The sequence below is a fragment of the Equus caballus genome, chromosome 3, assembly GCF_041296265.1.
Source record: "Equus caballus isolate H_3958 breed thoroughbred chromosome 3, TB-T2T, whole genome shotgun sequence".
Classification (NCBI taxonomy): Eukaryota; Metazoa; Chordata; class Mammalia; order Perissodactyla; family Equidae; genus Equus; species Equus caballus.
The window spans coordinates 77,535,259-77,552,758 of record NC_091686.1 but is presented as its reverse complement, the minus strand read 5'-3'; the positions used below and the strand labels follow the sequence as shown (position 1 = coordinate 77,552,758).

Here is a 17,500-nt window from a genome sequence, read left to right as displayed (position 1 = left end):
CTCCTTTCCCCTCTGGTAACTACCAATCTATGTGCTTCTATGAGTTTTGTTTTGTTTTGTTTTTTATATTCCACATATGAGTGAAATCATATGGTATTTGGCTTTCCCCATCTGACATTTCACTAACATGATACCCTCAAGGTCTATCTACATTGTTGCAAATGGCAAGATTTAATCTTTTTTATGGTTGAGTGGTATTCCTTTGTATATATATATACCACACCTTCTTTATGCATTCATCCACTGATGGGTACTTAGGTTGTTTCCAAGTCTTGGCAATTGTGAATAATACTGCAATGAACATAGGGGTTCATATATCTTTTTGAATTGGTGTTTTCATGTTCTTTGGATAAATACCCAGAAGTGGAATGCTGGATCTATGGTAGTTCTATTTTTAACTTTTTGAGGAATCTCCATACTGTTTTCCACAGTGGCTGCACCATTTTATATTCCCACCAGCAACATATGAGGGTCCCCTTTTCTCCACATCCTCTCCAACACTTACTGTTTTTTGTCTTTTTAATAATAACTATTCTTATGGGCATGAGCTGATATCTAATTGTGGTTTTGATTTGTATTTCCCCTATGATTAGTGATGTTGAACATCTTTTCATGTGCCTTTTGACCATCTGTATGTCTTCTTTGAAAATGTCTGTTTAGATCCTCTTCCCATTTTTTTAATTGGTTTGTTTTTTCGTTGTTGAGTTACATGAGTTCTTTATATATTTTGGATATTAGCCCCTTATCAGATACATAATTTGTGAATATCTTCTTCCAATTGGTAGATTGTCTTTTTGTTTTGTGGATGGTTTCTTTTGCCAGGCAGAAGATTTTCAGCTTGATGTAGTCCCATTTGTTTATTTTTTGTCTTTTGTTTCCTTTGCCTGATTAGGAGTATAGGTATATTGGGGTGGCTAGGGGCAGGGGAGAGGACACCTTTCTCAAGTCAATCCATGTCATAACCACTGCATGAGATCATTAATTGAATGATGTTACTGTGTTAAACAACCTAATTTCTTATGATTGTTTCCTGAGACATTTTCCACTAGCCTGAACAAATCCTGAAGTATTTGCAATGGCATTAAGTGAGACATAGCATACTATACTATAACATAGTATTTGCCATTCTTCCTTAACAAATAAGTTTTTAATATGTATACTACGCTTGGACTTTAACATGATTTCTGATAACTGTGATGTGTCTCCAACATGTTTATGGTGAATTTCTTCTTTAGATGAATCCTGGTTTGGGGCAAGTATTAGTTTGCTAGATCTGCTATAACAAAATGCCACAGACTGGGTAGCTTAAACAACCCAAATTCATTTTCTCATATTTCTGGAGACTGGAAGTCCAAGGTCAAGATGTCAGAAGTTTTGCTTTCTCCTGAGACCTCCTTCCTTGGCTTGCAAATGGCCATCTTCTCGCTGTGTCCTCACATGGCCTTTTCTCTGGTGTCTCTCTTTGTAGGTCCTAGTCTTTTCTTCCTATAAGGACACGGGTCATATTGGATTAGGGCCCTACCTAGTGAACCTCATTTAACTGTAATTACCTCTTTAAAGGGACTATCTCCAAATATGATCACTTTGGGGGTTATGACTTCAACACATGAATTTGAGGGGGGCACAAATCACTCCCTAACAGAGAGATACAGGAGTTTAGATTTGTTGAACAATGAGAAAGTCAAAAAAGTACCTGAGTAACTAGGGAAATAGTATGTGCTCTGAAAAGAGGCGTTGTCTGGTATTTACTGCTGTTTTGTGTTACCTATCAAGAATGGTAACAGCTGCTTGAGTCAAGAGTCTGGGACTCATTCGTAACTCTTCACTTTTCTGATATTTAATGAATTACCTAGGAGAATAAAATTTGTTCTCTCTCCTTAATATCTGTCTAATCCATCAACTTTTTCAGTATGAATATATTAACTTATCTCTTGGCTAGATTACTATGGAAGTTTCCTAATTAGTATTTCTGTCATTCTCCCAGTTTTAACCCCTTCCAATTCATTCCCAGTTCAATATCCAAAGTGATCTTTGCATAAACTCTTCAGTGCTTTCCATTGAAAGGGGATTGAGTGAAATTTTGTGCATGATTTAATATAGCTTCTTCCTACTTCTGGACCCTGGTCCTCAGTCTACTTCTACACCCTTCCTTTTTTCACTCACCTCTTACACTCTGTGCTCTAGCCAACTAAGCTTGCATTTTCTGAGAATGACCATGTTCGCTCTTGCTTCTGATACTTTGTACATGTGGAAACTGTAACCTGGAGCCCTTACAAGAATCTTATTCATATTTAAGGTCTTAGTTTACATATCAGTTTCTATGGAAGCCTTTATTCATCCTCAAATCAGGGTGAGGTGCTCTTTAAAGGTGCCACGAATAACTTTTCTTTTGTATTTAATTAATCCATACTTCTCCCATGATAACTTTTCTCTCATTACATTGGAATGACATTTTTACCAGTATATATGCTACTAAAACATAATCTCCTTGAGAAATAAGACTCTTGTCTTGTCCATTGCTCTAATCCCTGCACTAGTGGTGGGCCTGGCACGTGGCAGGCATTCAACAGGACCAAAGTTACTGAATGAATGATTAGACTATAGGATCTCTTCTAATATGCAGTTTTTAATAGGCCGTGGATCAATGGCAGGGTAATTATCCCAAAATTATGTTTTCCTTAATTGTGTTTCTTTTGCTGTCTTCAATGTTTTCATTTTCTCTTTCTATTATTTTCCGTCCTGGAGAGTTTTCTGTATTTTTGATCCCAAGAATCAGGTCATCACTTGTATTTTTTTTGGCCTTGCATGACACAAAGAGAAGCTTGAAAGTTGCTGATATATTGTGTAAACTGACAACTGGGATGAGTTGAAAAACTGAAGCACAGTGACCAAATTAACCGAGAGGAAGAAAGTGAAAGGACAGTCTCTGTGACACAGGGGATGCTTTAGGGCAGCTGAGGCTGCTGCCATCAAGTTTCTGACTGATAACAGAGCCAGTAGCTATCATTACCAGACTGCTTTCAAAAGACAGTAGCCTCTGCAGCAGTGTCTGCATGTGCATTTTAAGAGAAGACGTGTCCACCCAAACATCAATGTTGTAAATTGTATGTGGCCAAGAATTAGAGCTTTATTCTCCAAACAATGAAACTGAAATTTGATTGAAAGTGATGGAAGTGAAGCATGAAAAAAGAATTCACACACAAAACAGTCCCAGAAGAAAGAATGCCTGTGCTAAAAACTTATCATTTCTAAGTATGTGATATCAGTTTCACCGGGAATTGGATCCAAGTTTTCAAACATTTTTTCAAATAATAAATATCAGAATAAAATTACCCTTTACTTTAGGTAGAGACTTGCCTATATGATTACTGGGAAAAATTCTTGTAGTCATTGTTCCTTATGTCTCACATGTGCCCAGTTCTTTAGAAACCTTTGCAATATATTACTATTGTGCCCCTTAAAATAAAGTATATATTGAGCATATCAAGTCTTCTGTGGACTATGTGTGGAAGCGTTAGAAAAGCATACTTACGATTCATGCTGCTTCTGTGAATACGAAGAAACTACTTTGTTGTCCGGAGAGGAAAGTTTACCTTTTGGACAATGTGGGCTGAGGTAATGCCCTGCTACCAGAATTTTGCTCCTAGAAAGGGAAACCTTTGGTAAACAAAATACAGATGATTAGAGAATAAATTTACCCAGTTAGAAGTAACATACCAACAGTTTAAACTGTTCCTTAAAGAACTAGAACACCACCATGAGTAGGCTTAATGCTGCCTTCTGTGTACTGTTCTCATAATTGCTTTGAAATCAGTAATTAAGCACATATTTATCGAATAATTAACATGATGTCTAGGACTGTGATGGGCAATGGAGATACAAAAATAGAGATTTTAGCCGTTATTCTTACCATCAACTTTCTCACTGCCCCTTGGATTGCTCATACTTTTTCTCGCTAATGTGATTTGAAAAAATTTTAAATCTCATTGTGATATTTCCTTGCTTAAAGCTTTCAGTATTTTCCCTTTACACCTAGAATCAACTAAAACTAGAAACTATGGTTCACAAGATTCCAACTGACCTTGTCTAAGTTTCTGGTCTCTTCCACAACCTTCTCTTCCCTCACTGTGCTCCTTCAGATCTTTGCGTGGCTCACTCCTTCTCACGATGTCATTCTCTGTTCATAGATCCCTTCCTCAGTGAGGCTTCCTCTGACCACGGTATTTAATAATCACTTCCCACTCTACAGCCCTAAGTCAGTTTTTATCCCCTTACACTGCTTAATATTCTTTATAGCACTTGTGATTATCTGAAATATTTATTTACACTAGTAAAATCTCACTAAAATTAAGTTATATGGGGGAAAAGACTGTTTCCGTTAACTGCTGTATTCACATCAAATAAAGGTAAATGTGTGGCTCGAGGAAGGCGCTTGATGAGAATGTGTTACGTGAATTGATAAAGTTCTGGAGAAGCCTTGGCAGCTCAGCACAAGGAGACACAGTCCTCCGCGTAGCCGTAGTTTCTGAACAATTGGAATGATGGAAAAGGCTCAGGAAGCCAACCAAAATGCTTTTGTCAAACGTTTTGTCTAGTCTCTGATTAAGTGCATGTTTATAAAATAAAATTTGGCATTTAGATGTAGGAAAAGATGCAGAATTTCCTCTCAACTAAGACCTCAATACTTCAAGACTCTTGTTAACACGCTAATTTTCCCATGGACTTACATGCCAGGTGCCGTCCTTAACATTCTTTTCTTGAAAGTAAATATATCCTTAAAAAATTGATCATAAAATCAATTTTTATATAAAAATAATTTTGAAAAAATAGAAAGTTTTGGTAAATAGATCTCATATTAAATACTATTTTCATAAAAATATATACATATGTAGAAAGCTGTGTTTTCAAGTAAAGTTCTCTTAAAATAGAATGTATCTGTAATAGGTATACATATTGCAAAATAAAAGTAGCACTTTTGGTTATCTTCAAGCATGGCTGTGTTTCAAACTTTACAAACGCTTTACTACAGTGTGCCAAGAAAGACAGCCAATTTCAAAAAGTGCTTTGGACTAATTGTATGTACATGTTAGGCACTGCATCACACATTGTTTAAAATGCTTAAACAGCATCTGTCTTACTTTAAAGATTGCACTTGCAAATAGTAAGGGTGCATTGAGAATGTTTATTATCTACCAATTTCCTTTTTAGCTTGAGAGACAGTACTCAATATGATAAATTACCCTTCTGGTAGAAAATCCATTCCAGAAAAGCCCTCTGAAGTGTATACGTGTTAAACTAGAAGATCTTTAAAATGAATACATTTTATAATGAGAAAAAGAAATTGAAAGGCGATGCACTGAAATAAAATGCCTGATGCCTGAAGGAAAAAACAAAACCTGGCAACTTGTAAAAGTTACTTTTTTAGCTATGCCTCATTTTAAAAAATGATGTAACAGTAGAGGTAACATGAAATGGCAAATGTCATGCTCAAGATATGTTTTCACTGTATGTAATTATGTTCTTTTAATTCATGTGATTAAACGATATTATTGTAGATTGCTTTGAGTTTATGGGAGGGCATGACTCATAGATAACTTTTGAATTGTACTACCAGGCAATGTTCGTATTGAATTCTCCCATTTCCCATCTACTCCTTGGGTTCCTCAGAGCAAATATTGTTGAAGTACATGCCTCAGTAATATTTCCTTAGAAACTCATATGCTTCTGGGTAAAAAAATATATTCTACCTATCACACATAAATTGTTGCTTCTGTGTAAACCTCTCTCAATCCCTTCCTCCCCCACTCCCTCCCCACCTGCATTTTCTTCTTCTCTCTCCCTCCTCCCAGAGAAACTTTCTTCCTGACAAGTTACCTTTAAAGTGACTCGATGACTGTTTTCTCATTCAAGTCTCAAGTCATACACAGTGGAGTTTGTCAGAAGGAAGACGACACTCCTGAACTGCTGTAATAAGAGAAGCTCTCCTGACTTGAAGTTTGCAACATAAAAGCACTCTAGGAAGAATGAAATGGCAGCTGGGAACAGCACTTTAGGCACTGGAAGCGATATAGCAGCTGTTAGTGGACAGCCTTCCCTTTACAGACATCTATGGGATTTTCTTAGCCAGGGACACATCTGCGGGGCATTACGAATCTGCCAGAAGATTAAAAAATTCATTTACACTTATCGAAATGTCTGAGGGAACTATTTGAAGTGTAAGAGTCCTTTGCAGCCTTTACGAGGAGGCCTTTTCAGAAGTAAGAAGTCATGTATGGGAAAGACCAGTTTTAAATTTAAACTAAAGAAAGATTCTTATTTTAGGACTAGAATAGTAGAGTGAATTTTTAAAAAGTGGAACAAAACCCCTAACATTCTTCAATGAGCTAGCAAAATGATTATTAGCTAGTAGAAAATTATCAGTAGACCAAATTCTTTTAATGTTTCAACTCATGCTGTCATTTATGTGTTAATTTCTCTTTTTCTAAATATACATGTATGAATACATATATACACAACCTTATATATTCTAAAATAGCACAAACTTGAGACTTCTTCTCAAATGAAGATAATTATGTAAATTTATTTTTTAGTTTTATTACTTTATTGAGATCATATTGGTTTATAACATTGTGTAATATCAAGTGTACATTATTATATATCAGTTTTTGTATAGATTGCATCGTGCCCTCCCCTCCACCCCTTCCCCCTCTGGTAACCACTAATCTGTTCTCCTTATCCATGTGTTTGCTTATCTTCCACATGAGTAAAATCATACGGTGTTTGTCTTACTCTGTCTGGCTTATTTTGCTTAACGTAATACCCTCAATGTCCATCTGTGTTGTTGCAAATGGCACAATTTTGTATTTTTTATGGCTAAGTAGTATTCCATTGTATAAATATATACACCACATTTTCTTTATTCCTTCATCAGGAATGGCACTTGGGTTGTTTCCACGTCTTGGCTATTGTGAATAATGCTGCAATGAACACAGGGGTGCATAAATCTCTTCAAATTGCTGCTTTTATGTTCTTTGGATAAATACTCAGTAGTAGGATAGCCAGATCATATGGTAGTTCCATTTTTAATTTTATGAGAAATCTCTGTACTGTTTTCCATAGTGGCTACACCAGTTTGCATTCCCATCAGCAGTGGATGAGGGTTCCCTTTTCACTACATCCTCTCCAAAATTTGTTATTTTTTGTCTTGTTAATTATAGCCATTCTGGCAGGCTTAAGGTGATATCTCTTTATAGTTTTGATTTGCATTTCTCTAATAATTAGTGATGTTGAATGTATTTTCATGTACCTGTTCTCCATCTGTATATCTTCTTTGGAAAAACGTCTGCACATGTAAATGTATTTTGATAGGGCTTTAATGTTTTTCAAAAAAAATTTAATTTTAATTTTGAATTTCAAAACAGAATGGTAATATAGGGCAAATATTCTTGTTTTCATAGTACAGACTGGGAAAACTGAGATTGAGAGAATTTGTCTCTGGCCCTCCAAAATTGCCACAGCAATTGAATGCAATGCTTCTAGTTCTAAATTGACACACTGCCTAATACAGTGCCTAATACATAGCAGGTGTTCACCTTTTTTTTTTGTTTACATTAAAGAGAATTATTTTCAATGTTAAAAACTCAAGTGGTATGTTGTATAAAAATTAATAACATGAAGAACATAATTTAGTAACATTAATTGTGTAGCATGGTGAGACATAAAAATATTGGCAATAAATTCAGATGGCCTGTGGCTTTTGATGACATGTGAAGGAATTCGTCCTGTTCTTGGAGCAAAATAGATAAGCAGCCAACAGATTACTGATTAATATCTATAATCAGAAGATCAAGAGCGGGCGAGCAGAAGTGGAGGTTACCCCTGCAATGGGAAGTTATGACCCTTTGCTCAGTTGCTGGATGTGAGCCAATTCTCAGACCCAGAAATCATGGATTGAACAGCAGTGATCTCCCTACTCCCTCTGCAAAAGAACCTATGGCTGTTTATTTGGCAACTATTCACTGGGGAAAGGGGCACACTAGCCTTTTAGAGAACTCTGATGTAGCGTCTGAGTCCACACGTAACTTTGAGACATAGCGTGTTTCTAATTGCTCCCTGTGGGTTAACAGTCATTTCACAAGTGGAAAGGTATAATCTTTAACTATCTCAAGATGCCATCAATCTAAAAAATGTCAACCTTTTGCACATTTAAGCTTCTGGAATTCAGGGTAAGGTGGTGGATATATCTTATTATACCCTGTGACTAACAAAGCCCCCATAACTTTTGGAATTGAGTAGAATTTTGAAATCATTGTAGTCTCTCTAATAATATTAACTTATATGAAGATTTATTACTTTTTCTTTTTTTCTTGAGGAAGATTAGCCCTGAGCTAACATCCGTGCCCATCTTCCCCTACTTTATATGTGGGACGCCTACCACAGCATGGCTTGCCAAGTGGTGCCAAGTCCACACTCAGGATCAGAAGTGGCAAACCCCAGGCCACTGAAGTGGAACACACACTTAACCGCTGTGCCACTGGGCTGCCCCATAAAGATTTTCTTTTTTAACTTAAGCAAATTGATTATTTCACTGCATATTTTATAGTATCCTTTAAAATATAATGAGATAACTTAAAATATAGCACATTAAATCAAGAAGTTGCCATATACTGAGGGAAAGCAGACATTTTGAGTTTATCTCAAGCTGTCGTGAATATTATAGAGCCTTGAGATTGAAAACCTTGAAACAATACTATTTGGTGGGAGTTTGGAGGTAGCAACAATAAGAAAAACAACAAGACAATTCAGTGATTTTAAAGGCATCATCAAAGAATTAAGTCAATAGAGGAGGCATTAGGAGAACTGTTTCTTGTCCCAACTTTGCTATCATCCAGCTATGTGATCTGGGATATAAGAAATGTCATCTGTAAAGTGATTTGACTTGATCAATGTTGAGTGAATGATAGTATACACTATCAATGTGTTTTTATTCTGCACCAATCTTCCCTTTAATCCTGTACAGAAGTCTGAGTCACAAGGTCACAGGTGCCAAACCAATGAATAGAAACTGTACAGGCTCGACTTTTAAGTAACAGTCCATAGGTAAAATTAAGATATCTGGGAGAATACTTTCTGGATGCGACAGACTGTTTGCGTTCCCTAAAACTCATATGTTAAGTCCTAACTCTCAATGTGACGGTATTTGGAGGTGGGGCATTTGGAAGGGGATTAGGTCATGAGAGTGAATGGAATGAATGGAAATAGTGTTCTTTTAAAAGAGGCCCCAGAGAGCTCTCTTGTCCCCTCTGTCATGTGAAGTTATAACCAGAAGGCGCCATCTACAAACCAGGAAGTGGGCTCTCACTAGACACTGAATCTGCTTTGACTTTGGACTTCCCAGCCTTCAGAACTGTGAAAAATAAGTTTCTGTTGTTTATAAGCTGCCAATCTGTGGTATTTGTTATGGCAGCCTGAACACTGTAAGTCATTGGATGAGTTGCTCACTGGAAGAGATTAAAATTCTGGGTTGAGTTTTAGATATGACAAAGACAAGAAGTGAGAGCAGACTGTAGTGAAGGAAGAGGCGCTGTGCTCTAACCCCTCAACCCCTGAGTGTTAGCATTCAAATTTGGGATAATAAAACTGCCCGGTAAGTCTGGCTATCTGAGAGTTTGAAGGAGCTGTGCTCTCTAAATTCATCTGTAAAACCAGGAAAACTGCAGCCTTGCAGGCATTCACTGTGCCATTATGGCATGAGAACAAGAGAAGATAGATGGTTATCAGAGTTGGACAAAGGATAATTACGCAGTCTAATTTGCCCAGGACAGTCCTGATTTACATCTGCTTTTCAATAGCATTTGTCTCAGACAACATGTCCCAGTTTCAGATGATAAATTAGATGATGACTCTAGCTGTAAGTGGCAAATAGGGTTTGAAGGAGCCCTATCAAGTTTCCCCCAGCACGAGATTGGGACAAGAATGTAGCTGTATTTTCCTGTGTCCCAGTCAATTTAAGGAAACACAACAGTTGAAAGAGGCATACATATGTGAACTGAATTTAATTTGGGACAGTTAGATGAATGGAGAGGTGCCTATGACCCTATAATAATTTACATTGCCTTAGATGCAAATGGTGGCATAGTAAACAATGATATCAAATATTATGACTTCTCTCCACTGATGTCACTACTGGCACTTTCAAATCCCTGGGTAAAAGGAGCTGTAGAAGGTTCTACACTGATTGATTATAACCTGAAATGCCTGTTTGAGATTGAAGAAGATTATGTTTTTGGGTATCACTTGGAATGAAAGTATGAAACTAAGTTCAGGTATCCTTAAAAGAAAAAGATATATGCAGATTGAGAAAAGCGTACTTACTGCAAATGATTTTGAAGTTGTTCTCTGAGAAGTTCTACAGGTCTTCAGAGTGACGTCAGGGGCAAAAGGGTGTCTTGGGTGAAGAATCTGAGCTCACCACTCCTGCTTCAATCACTTTGATTCTGTTCCTACTTGTTAAAAATGTCTTAATTGAAGAAAAGATTTTGCTACTAAAATAATCACAGTGGAATCATCTTTATTCCTCTGTTTTTCTCACAGCCTATATCTGACATGTAGTACCCCTTCTATTTTCAGAAGTCTGGTCATTTCCTACTATCCCAACTATTAATCACCATGTTCAAAACCATTATCATTTCTCACCTGTATTATTGCAATAACCTCTCAACTGATTCCCTTTTGCTACCTTTATTACCCTATAGTCTATTCTCAGCAGAGCAGCTGGAATAATCCTTTTAAAAAGATAAGTAAAATCAGGTCACTTCTGTGCTCATGACTCTTCAATGGTATTCCATATCTCTTAGGCCCTACGTGACCTGCCCATATGGTACCTCATTCCACGAGGCCCTACATGAGCTGCCCCCTCTACCTACTACTTCTCTGATCTCATCTCTTTCCCATCTTCTGTTGCTCTCTCTGTTCCAGCTGGTTTCTGTGCATCTTTGCTATGTGCACAAATACGCTAATTGTGCTTCCACTTGAGGATTTTTGTGCTTCCTATTCACTGTAAATAGCCCACCTTTTCCCCAGAGCAGGCACTAAAAAATAATTTCAATGGTCACTAGACCAAATGATTTCTAAGAGCATTTTTATGACATTAGTTCTGTAATTATAGGAAATTCTTGCTGTGGAATACCTGAAATTGAACCAGATGCTCTCTCAAAACACTATAAAGGTGATGCACTCTGTCTCTGTTGCAATGCTCCAGTGTCTATTTCCAAAATGTCTGTCTGTCTCCTGATAGGGGGATTTTGGACCATTGATGTCAATAAGTTAAAAAAAGTATACATTCAACTTCCAACAATTACAGGATAAGGATGCTGCTGCTATCTTAAACCATGTAGCAAAGAATTTAAAAATTACACTTGCTGTTAAAACTTACAAACCTTATAAGTTTCATCATAATAAAGTCAAAGAATTCTTTCTTATGTTCATTATACCAAATCATTCCCATACTCTTCATTTATTTAGATATTACTTGTAACAATTACTTTCAAAATCATGCCAAAAACTCACCATCCAAAAATGTTAACCAGCCATACAGTAGTCCCCCCTTATCTGTGATATTGTTTCCTGCAGTTTCAGTTACCCGAGGTCAAGAGTGGGCCAAAAATATTAAATAGAAAATTCCCAAAATAAACTATTTATAAGTCTTGAATTGCATGCTATTCTGAGTAGCAAGATGAAATCTCACGCCATCTCTCTTTGTGCTGAAGAGGACGTGAAGCACCCCTTTGTCCAGTGTATCCATGCTGTCCCATCCATTAGTCACTTAGTAGCCCTCTCAATGATCAGATTGACTCTTGTGATATCACAGTGCTTGTGTTCAAGTAACCCTTATTTTATTTCATAATGGTCCCATAGTGCAAGAGCAGTGATGCTGGTGGTTCAGATATGCCAAAGAGAAGCTGTAAAATGCTTCCTTTAGGTGAAAAGGTGAGTTCTTGTCTTAATAAGGTAAAAAAAAATTGTATGCTGAGGTTGCTGAGATTGATGGTAACTTTTATTGCAATATATTGTTTTAATTGCTTTATTTTGTTATTAATTGTTTTTGTTAATCTCTTACTGTACCTAATTTATAAATTAAACTTTACCATGGGTATGTATATATAGGAAAATACGTAGCATATATAGGATCAGGTACTACCCACAGTTTCAGACATCCACTGAAAGTCTTGGAACATATCCCCAGTGGATAAGGAAGGACTACGGTATATTATTCTTGGAAATAGACACTTAAATGCAAACTTGTGAAGACCCCACTTCTAATGATCGAGTCAGTTAACTTTTTGAGGACCCAGTTAATTCCTTTTTCTTTGTAGTAGGAAGCCACTAAGGTGGCCCCCGATGGTTCTTACCCCGTGGTGTTCATACCTTTGTGTAATCCTATTCCTTTGACTGTGAGATGGCCTTAAATTGACTAATTTCTGATGAATAGAGTATAAGGAGAAGTGATGAGTAGTCATTCTGAGATTAGGTTATAAAAAGTCTATGGCTTCTGTCTTGGGTGCTCTCCCTCACTCTCTATTGTATGGCTTGTTTTGGAGGAAGTCAGCTTTCATGTCCTGAAGTAGCCCTTTGGAGGATTCCATATGAGTGAGCTTGGAATCAGATCTTCTGAACTCTGCCAACAGCTATGTGAGTGGGTTTGGACATAGATCTTCTGAGGATTAAGGGCCATATGAGTAGACTCAGAAGTGATCCTCCCCAGTTGACCCTTGAGATGACAGCAGCCCTCACTGCCACACTGCAGCTTTGTGAGAAATACTGAGGTCTAAACACCCAGCCAAGCTACTCTTGAATCTCTAACCCTTAGAAATTGAGATAATAAACATTTATCATATCATATAATGTCATAGTAATATCAAGGGAGATGCTCCCTAAGGATTACATTATTGATTACTATAAAGTTCTTTCCTCTGTCTCTTAAATCCTTCCTGCTTTCCTAGGTAAAATGAGGCTAGGCTGTAAGAATTGTCATTCTCACCAGTCAGAGAGTAAAAATAGTGAAATTGAGAATAAATGTGACTTTGCACTGTGATAAATCTGTTAAATGGCCAATTTGGCACATAAAATACCTTTAATGTACATTAATTTTGTCCTAAAACTCTAGTTTTTTAAAAAGTAAAATTTCCTAAATCATTTGCCCAACTTTAGTCTAAAGTGATAAAATTAAGCCAACCAAGCCAGAGTGACTGCTCTAACCTCTGGCATAAGAAAAGTCACCTAGAGGAGCCTAGTTCTGTTCAGATCCGGGCTGCTCAAAAGGACAGCAGTAGATGGGCTGGTCAGAAGGCAGCAGCTTTGATCTTCATGACTCCTATCCTTACATTCCAAGATTATACCAATGCCCTTTGAAATAACATTTTGATCCTTCTGGTCCATCCACACTGCTACAGTTTTAATTGGTCAAAGTCCATTGATATCAATCCGTCACTCATAGCCTTGCTATATTATGGCTCTGGTACCAGGAACCTCTAGCACCACTGACCCTTTTATTTGTATAAAAGGAGAAACCTTTCAACATTATTTATATAACTAGCACCTCCATGGCTCAAAGCAGCAACCTGCAGCCTCATCTTTCTTCCAATCTTTCACAGCCTTTATGTGTGCATAGGCACTTCAGTATTTTTATCTCTACCACTTTCTCATAGCTAAACTTCAATGTGCATTTATATAGAGAGATACATGCAGAAAAATATATATGATCGTACACACATACACACAAATATAAGATTTTTTCCTTTTTTTCAACTAAAAGCAGTGTAGTAATTATGTAACAGTTAATAAAATAAGTAAAATAATAATTACAATAATTTTACTATATAACAGATGACATCTTATATTAAAATGTACATAAGAAGTACCTTAACTGTAGACTAAAATTAATCAATTTGTTTTTGTGTCTCCATTAAAATAGGTAACAGAAAGCTGTCTGTTCACACACACACGCACACACACACACACACACTTTTCTCTCCTTAGAGAACATTTAGCAGCAGCTGGCTGCTATTTTTTCAGGTATTTTTCACAAGCAAATTATCTTTAGAGTTTTCTAATAACAGTCCCCAAGTTCATTTCGTGGATTATTTTTAGTTAGGTGTTGACACATTGTATACTAGAAATTCTCAGGTTATGTATGTTAGGAAAATACTGGGCTAAATGAGATGAATTTTGTCACCTATGGAAATTGTAGATTTTAATATGCTTATATGCATTATGGATATGCATTGGGGACTACAGGATGCAGCATTCCTCAAAAGAACTGATAAAGAATTATTTTTTTTAGATAATGAAGCTTTTTTGGGAAAGAAAGAAGAAAGAAAGGAAAGAAGGAAGGAGGGAAGAAACAAGGAAGAAAGAGACAAATTGGGGGACACATATTACTTTTCCAATGGGTTAAAAAAAGTTAAAAAATGAGTTAATTCACTGGTTGGAATCTATGTAGCATGTTAGTGTGCTTTTACATATATTACAACTATCGTATCATAAGTGGCCCTATAGACAGCTGTTAATGAGGGAGAGAGAGACACTGAGAGTGGTTGGATGGAGCGTTTAGGAGAACTAGAAAACCACTAGAGAAGATGTTTAGCTTGATGAGAGGCATCTTTTAACTATCAAGCAAGGAGGTCAGACCTAGGTGAGGCGCTTAAATGAGTATCCATTCATTGGCAGCCTTAAGATGGGAGCAAGATGGTCCGAACACACAACACATTTCCCCTATTGAGCCATTTCACTTAGCTCCTTCTAAATAATAGTGTCATTTTTGTCTCACAAAAATGAGACATTGGTCTATTCGAATACTTTCTTATATAAAAATATTACCATATAAAAATCCACTTGCTGACATAAGATTCCTTGATGAATTGGTTCTTATGGGCAAATATCATTAGGTACACAAAATGTGATTAGTAAATAGTTGTTTAACAAAAATGACCAGAATCCTGGGAGTGTCCCTATATTCTTTCTCTGTTGATCCTAGCACTCAAATATTTCTCCACTCTTAGCACCGTCTCCATCAGCCAATTTCATACAGTCCTTATTTCCCTGCCAGACTGTTGCCTGTATCTTATCTTCCTGTGTGCAGATTCATCCTTCTAGAATCCATTTTTTACCTTATCAATAGATTTTTTTTCTAAAATAAAATCTGATCTTGTTGTTCCAAAGCTTATCTGCAATGCCTCTCTGTTACCTACAGGGAAAAGTCCAAGCTATTACACTGTCTGTGTTACTGTAATACTGCAGTTATTTCATGCCTTTATGCTTTTATCTCTGCTCTTCCCTCACCCAAAACGACCTCTCCAGTTCTGTCTACTTGACATTTTCTTAGAACTACTTAAAAAAAAAACATCAAGATTTCTAGAAACATAATGGGGAAAAGCTCTTTAAAATGTACTTTTAGGGGCCAGCCCTGTGGCTGAGTGGTTAAGTTCGTGCGCTCCACTTCGGCGGCCCAGCTTTTCTCTGGTTTGAATCCTGGGCGTGGACGTGGCACCCCTTGTCAGGCCACTCTGAGGCGGCATCCCACATCTAGAAGGACCCACAACTAAAATATACAATTATATACTGGGGGGATTTGGGGAGAAAAAAGCAGGAAAAAAAAAAGATTGGCAATGGTTGTTAGCTCAGAAGAAAAAAATGTACTTTGAACTTTTTTTAACAGGCTTGTTTTTAACATGAACCTTTACTTAAATTCTTAAAGACATCTTCACTTTCTTTTTTGTTCTTTGGGAGAAGCTTTAAATCACCTCCATAAACTTAGATTACAAATAGTCCCCATGCATCTGGGAAATAAAGTGAAAATATTATTAAACACTTCTCCCACCTCAGAGACACGGAAGAGAGAGGAGAGAGTACGGACTACAAGTGTTCAGTGAAGACATGAAATGTGAGCTACCTAGTTAAGTAGTTCTTAATAATAATTATGACTAACACGGTATGTTACCAATTGGTATTTTATTGTGCTATAAATCTTGCAACCACTTTCCTGCATAAATATTAAAGTGTGCAATTTAAACTAATGAATTACAAAGGCTTTCCAAATTTGAAGCTCCACAAAGCAATTACCTTCATCAATCAGAAGAAAACAAAAACCAAAAAATAAACAAACCATGACTTTCATAGTTGGGGGAGCTCCTCCTGACACCTCATATCCCTATTCTGTTAGCACAACATACATCCATTTTTTTTCCTGAGCGGATTAAAATATACGTGCACATAGTATTCTTGAATAAGTTAGTCAAGAGGAGGGATAGTGGCACATAAAGACAGATTATTTGATGTTGTAAGAATGTCAGTCACCTGGAGACACTACAAAGACTGCATAATATTCAGTGAATGATAATCCTCAACTCCACCAGTCAAAAGGTATATTCGATCTATAGGAAATGGCCACGTTTATGATTTTCTTGTGCAGACAGGAGCATTGGTTTTCATTTTGACATCTTTGCTTGGCCTGTGGCGTCTCTCATGGCTACATTTCCATGTACTTCCCCTCAAAATTACAGTGAAACAATAGGTGCTGTTTGTACATGTATTAAAAAATTTGAGCTCCTTTTGAGGGGAACTGCCATATTCCAGTAATTCACCAAAATGGCTAAAACAAAGGGAAAGTGGAGAGGCATCTGCTATTTGTTCTCTAGGCCTTTTAGAAAAACGTGGAGTTGTTCCTTTGACCACATACATGTGAGTCTACAAGAAGGTGATATTGTAGACATCGAACGAACGGATCCTGTTCAAAAAGGAATGCCCCACAAATATTACCATTGCAAAACTGGTAGAATCTACCATGCTACCCAGCTTTCTCTTGGCATTGTTGTAAACAAACAAGTTAAGGATAAGATTCTAGCCAAGAGAATTAATGTGTGTATTGAGCATATATGCCCTAACAGCCACGGAGCTTCCTGAAACTCATGAAGAAAAATGATCAGAAAGGAAGGAAGCCAAGGAGAAAGGTGCCTGGGTTCAGTGGAAGCATCAGCCTGCTCTACCCAGAGAAGCAGACTTTGCGGGAACCACTAGAAAACAGCCTGAGCTGCTGGACCTATTCTCCATGAATTCATGGGAAAATGGGTATTAAAAACAACAAAGAAAGAATAAACAAACACTTCTGGATTGTAAAGGTTAGACCTTTGTTTTTTCTCTTAATTGAATAGAAATTTGGCATTCCCTCCTCCAAAGAACGATTTCAAGCAAACTTTGTGTCCTAATTCATTAGGTAATGTCTTTACTATTAAAATTTAGTATTTTTCTTACTGAAAAAGAATGTTTGAGCTAATCTCTGGTCTGCATGGAACACTATGATTCAAACATTCTGCTGTATTTCTGCTAAACAAGCCACCATGAAAACAGAGTGTGTTGAATGGGGCAGACACAGCTTTCTTGAAATCATTTTGCTCTTCCATATTAATAGAAAACCTCTCTTGTTTGTCAGATCTGTTTCTTTCTT

At 36.9% G+C, this 17,500-nt stretch overlaps 1 pseudogene; it reads left to right on the top strand.

Moving 5' to 3' along the window:
- Positions 1–16,644: 16,644 nt before the first annotated feature.
- LOC106782982 (large ribosomal subunit protein eL21-like) lies at positions 16,645–17,151 on the top strand (annotated as a pseudogene).
- Positions 17,152–17,500: the final 349 nt, after the last annotated feature.